Here is a 6,000-nt window from a genome sequence, read left to right on the forward strand (position 1 = left end):
CACACACACCTGGCCTTAGTTGAATTACCACAGAAAGGCTGCAGACTATGGGTCAGGAATTCTAGGATGTGAATTAGGACCAGGGTACAGGTCTGAACTTGGGAAGTGAGGAGGGTATTGGGAAAGTGAGTCTGCCCCCTGGTCTCTGCGCACCACTGCCAGGACTTTTCAGCAGGAATTTGCTTGAAACAACCACAGGGGATTTTGAACAAGCAGTTCTAGGGAGATCCAGGCCAGATTGATCCAGGTTTAGCTTCTAAACCTGAAGCTAAAGGTGCTATTTAACTCAATCAACCTCCATTGTGGAGGGAGCTAACAGTTTGTTTTGCTCTTTCTTGCACTTTCTCTCATAAATGACAGGGTTGTGGAGAGACAGTCCCACTGGTTAAAGTATCTCGCATCTCCTCTATCAACTGTGTTTTTTACTTACCCCTGATATTTATTCCTGGAAAATTGGCTATCAGCCCCCACTCTCTGTAGTATTTAGATGGCAGTGTATATAGCATGTAAAATTGTAATTAAAACTTCTAGAAACATTGTGATGAAAGGTGAGATTATGTTCTTCTAACTAATCTCTTAAGCTTGAGTGGACACTTTTTTTTTTTTTTTAGCTGTAAAAAGGATTTCAAAGCTGTTTAAAAAAAATTTTAATGTTTATTTTTGAGACAGCACGAGCAGGGGAGGGGCTGAGAGAGAGGGAGACACAGAATCTGAAGCAGGCTCCAGGCTCTGACATGTCAGCACAGAGCCAGACGCGGGGCTCAAACTCACAAACCACAAGATCATGACCTGAGCCGAAGTTGGATGCCCAACCAACTGAGACACCGAGGCACCCCTCAAAGCTTTTTTCATGCAACTGTGGAACCTATAGGATCTACTTTTCAGCCCATCAGTGACTGTTTCTGCCAGTGTTCTTCACATGGGGATGGTGTGGTGTTTGTGCAGTTTGCTTTAAAACAAAGCGCCCATTCTCTTTGTTTTGTTGGGAAAAAAAAAAAAAAGATTTTTATTGGAAAACATAAAATCAAATTGCTTAGCAGTGCCTGAAAGCCAACAACCAAATGGGCAACTAATCTGTAGTTGTGGAACTTCATGATGTTGGATGTTCTTTCTTAGGCGTCTTCCATCTAGATAGGCTGTTGTTTAAGGGCTCCACTAGAGACATAACCAGTTACATAATAAGGACAATAGTGGATTGAGATCCTAGTCTCAGTCTATGCACACCTGTCTACCATATCCTGAATGACATGTTATAAATCGTCATGTCCTGATGACTTAAGTCGTCACTGAATCTTGTGAGCTGACTGCCGCCTTTGATGTTTGTGAAGGAAAGAAAACTGCTTTCTGATGTAATCCTAAGTAAGGCTTTTAGAATTCCCTGGTGAAGGGTTGTACTGCAAGTCAACTTCAGTGTTTTTACACTGGGGAGTTTTGTCTTCCATGGGACATTCAGCAATATTTAGAGACCTTTTTGGTTCTGATGACTGGAGACGGGGTGCTACTGGCCAGAGATGGAGTGGGTGGAGGCCAGAGATGCTGCTGAACATCCTGTAAGGCACAGGGCAGGCCCCTACAGCAAAGGATTTTCCAGCCCAAGATGTCAATAGTGTTGAGACTGAAAAACTCAAATCCAAAAAGTATTCTTTGGAGGTGCTCACCATTCAGTTAGGCTTCACTACTTCCTGGTGTATGTATGGTGTCCTGGAGTTGCGGTGACTTGATGAATTGAAACTGTGAGCTGTCGGGGCGCCTGGGTGGCGCAGTCGGTTAAGCGTCCGACTTCAGCCAGGTCACGATCTCGCGGTCCGTGAGTTCGAGCCCCGCGTCAGGCTCTGGGCTGATGGCTCGGAGCCTGGAGCCTGTTTCCGATTCTGTGTCTCCCTCTCTCTCTGCCCCTCCCCCGTTCATGCTCTGTCTCTCTCTGTCCCAAAAATAAATAAAAAAAAAAAAAAAAAAAAAAAAAAAAAAAAAAAAAAAAAAAGAACTGTGAGCTGTCTCATGTCTTCCATGTGAGTGTGAGCAGGAAAGTGTTCGTGAAACATGAAGTCGAGCGCAGGTGCTCCTGCCTGCAGTGACCTGTTCCCAGCAACATGTCCAAAGATTTGTACTGGATAAACCTGACGAGGGGCAAGGACTGACAAACGTGGTGGGTAAATGTGTTTAAAATGGACACAAAATCAATCCATGGATTGTGCATATGTGATTGTGAAGAAGCCTGTAGAATGACGGGCTATCTTGAGAAACTAATTTCAGGAGAAGAAAGTCAAGGGATTCATGATCCACCTGGAACTACCACCAATTTGACCCACAGAAGCGTTAGGGAAATTCATAGTCACAGGGTAAATTTAAATTTGCTCACTTAATAAACTAATTTGGTTGACAGAAAAAAAAAATCTGTTCAGAAAAATTTGGTAGAATATTTCATACTCAAACATTTTAAAGGCCATGTTCTTGACTATGGCTTTTCTTACATGTCTTCATTTGCCCTTTTGCTTTATAACTATGACAGCAAGAAATCTGGAAGAGACAAATTTAATACATGTTTTGAAAGATATAAGCTTAAAACTGGCAACCTAGAATGAATTTAGTGGTAGGGATTAAGAGGTACAAACTTCCAAGTATAAGTTATGGGAGTGCAATGTACAGCATAGGGAATATAGTCAGCAATATTTTAATAGCTTTCTATGGTGACAGATGGCAACCAGACTTGTGTGGAGCATTTTGTAATATATGAAAACATTTAATCATTATGTACACCTGAAACCAACAGGATATTGCATGTCAATTATACTTTGATAATTTTTTTAAACTTTGGAAGAAAAGCTCCTAATTGCATACTGCGTCATAAAAAGAGGTTTTTTAATAGCAAGTTTATTAAATTTACATTCAGTAACTGGCTTTTGAGCGACTGATCTCAAGCTGCTCCCACCTGCAGTTTGGGTGAGGAGAAAGAAGCTGCCGATTCTTGTCTGCCATTTGTGATGTCCAGAGGCAGAGCATATGCAACACTGTCACGCCAGACAGCTGAGGCCACTGTGTTAGTATCTTCTGATCATCCTGGAGACCTCTGCCAACATTGCACCCACCCTGCACTTCAGGGTTTTCTCCCAGACTGGAGACGGGTCCCCAGCTACAGATCAGTTTGCTAAGATGAGCACCAAAAAGCTCACTGGTGGATACCAAACGTATCCACCCGTGAGCCTCTGGAATGAGAAGTCTCTGGGATTGAAGGGTAGGAGAGAATGAAGGTTTCCTAATGCAAACGCTACACTCTAACTGATGAGCCTCCTCTTTAAGAATCTGTGGTCAAGGGGCACCTGGGTGGCTCAGTCAGTTGAGCGTCTGACTTTGGCTCAGGTCTTGATCTCATGGTTCATGAGTTTGAACCCCACATCAGGCTGTGCACTGACAGTGCGGAGCCTGCTTGAGATTCTCTCTCTCCCCCTCTCTCTGCCCCTTCCCTGCTTGCTCTTTTTTTCTCTCTCTCTCTCAAAATAAATAAACAAACTTAAAAAAAAAAGGAATGATTTGTAAAAAATAAATAAGGAATCTGTGGTCAAGAATATTCATTTTGCCTCAGTCCGATGAGAAAGGAATTCTCACTTCTTCATGAGAGCTGCATGTTTTCTTCAGCAACTCAGGGCTATTCATCACATCAGATGTTCAAGCAGAGGTGAAATGCAAAGCTGTATGGAGAATGGCCAAGCAAGACACACAAGGAAAATGAGAGGTAACCACTGAAGGAGACAGATGTGGGCATGGAGGTTAATCGGAGTGGCTCATACTCTAGGCACTTGGAGGAGGAGGAGGAGAAAGCAGGTAGATCCAGTGGAGTTCAGTTCCACCTCTGCTCCCTCCTGGGGGGCTTTCTGGTCACAACTCAAGACCTGTAGACCCATCACCTTATCCTTACAATGGAGCTATTGATACATATTCATACTTATATCCCTAGGCTCATGCGAGTATATAAAGTACCCAGCACAATGCCTGCCCCAGTTAGCTTCTCTGTTTCATTCCTTGAAGACAATGGGCACAATTGCCAAATACTGAACTGGTTTTTAAAAGAATGAGACTGGGGTGAGATCAGAGTTGGCCATTTTTCCCCTCAAGAGTGTCCAGCTGTGTAATTTATCAACCAAGCTGGAACACTTTGTAGAATTAAAGGAAGCCATCAAATAATTAAAATTATACAATTTTTGAAATGTTTATGAACTAATTATTTTTATCATATTGGTGGACCTACAAATAGTGCTACTCAAAAGCTAATCTCAAAAATAGAATTCTCTCCAAAATAATAAACAACACATATGTCTGTGTATGTACATTAAAAAGCAAAATTTTAAACAATTCTGATTTTCTGAACATTAAAAATAGAAGCAAAAACTCTTGGTACCTATTCGTAGAATTTGGTGAGTTCCTTGTTTTTTTTTTCTAAAGTTTATTTATTTTGAGAGAGAAAGAGAGTGTTAACAGGGGAGGGGCAGAGAGAGGGAGAGAGAATCCCAAGCATGTTCCAAGCTGTCAGTGCAGAGCCCGGCATGGGGCTCATGTCCACAGCTCGTGTCGTCAGACTTGTGTGGCGGGGCTTGAACTCACAAACCATGAGATCATGACCTGAACTGACTGAGCCACCCAGGCACTCCTGGTCAGTTCCTGATTATCTTCCTCTAATAAAATGTCACTTTTTTTTTTTTTAGGAATGTATTTTTTCCAGTATGGTCTTATTATTTTCAAATTTTACACAAAATTGTCTGTAATCTTTAAAATTGTGTTAATGGTTAATAAATGTGAAAGTTTGCTATTTTAAATTTACTCTTCTTTGTAGACTATATGATATTTTTAATTGAGCAATTAGTCTCTCTATAGCTGCTGATGCACCTGATAAGCTCATAGTAAATTCTGTTAAATTGAGGATACTTATAATATTATTTTTTGTATTGACATGTATAGTATTTTGACCCAATTTCTCTTTTTGCCCCCATTCAGGCTAACTTTGATAGGTGGTTTTTTGTTTTTTTTTTTTTTTTTTTAATTTTTAAATTTGAGTATAGTTGACACACAATGTTACATTGGTTTTAGGCATACAATATAGTGACTCAACATCTCTATACCTTATGCTGTGCTCACCACAAGTGCAGCTGTGGTCTTTCACCAACGCTATTACAATGCCATTGACTATATGCCTGTACTGTGCTTTCTATCCCCAGGACTTATTCCTTCCATAACCAGAAGACTGTATCTCTCACTCTCTTTCCTCCATTTTGCCCATCCCTCCCACTTCCCTCTGGCAATCACCAGTTTGTTCTCTGTATTTATAGGTCTGATTCTGCTTTTTATTTATTCCTTTGTTTTGTTTTGTTTTAGATTCCACATCAAAGTGAAATCACATGCTATTTGTCTTTCTCTGGCTGACTTACTACGCTTAGCATAATAGGTTACATGCTAAGTGTAATACGTAAACAAAGAAATTTTTTTATTTATGATTTGTTTGCCATATTTGGATGCTGTGAAATCGTAGGATTTTGGTATTCATCCTATTCCAAAACAGAATGTTAATTTGCACAATTATAAGTAGGAACTTCATACAAAAAGTTTTCTCAAAAGCTGAGATGCTCCAAGTGAAATCATGCATGGTTGGAGCATTCATCATGGAATTGGTTTAGTCCTCTTGTTTTTGTTGGGACAAATTTCAATGTCTTCCTTGTTTGCAAGCTTTGTTTTCAATCATTGCAATTCAAATCACAAAGCTAGAATACCTGGGGCGCCTGGGTGGCTCAGTCGGTTAAACTTTGTCGGTTTGACTTTGGCTCTTATCATGGTCTCTCAGTTCGTGGGTTCAGGCCCGGTGTCGGGCTCTGTGCTAACAGCTCAGACCCTGGAGGCTGCTTCGGATTCTGTGTATCCCCCTCTTCCCCACTCGCACTCTGTCTCTTTCTCACACTCTCTCTCTTTCTCAAAAATAATAAATAAACATTAAAATAAAAAAAGCTGAACTACCTA

Source organism: Panthera onca, chromosome F1 (genome assembly GCF_046562875.1).
Source record: "Panthera onca isolate mPanOnc1 chromosome F1, mPanOnc1 haplotype 2, whole genome shotgun sequence".
Lineage (NCBI taxonomy): Eukaryota > Metazoa > Chordata > Mammalia > Carnivora > Felidae > Panthera > Panthera onca.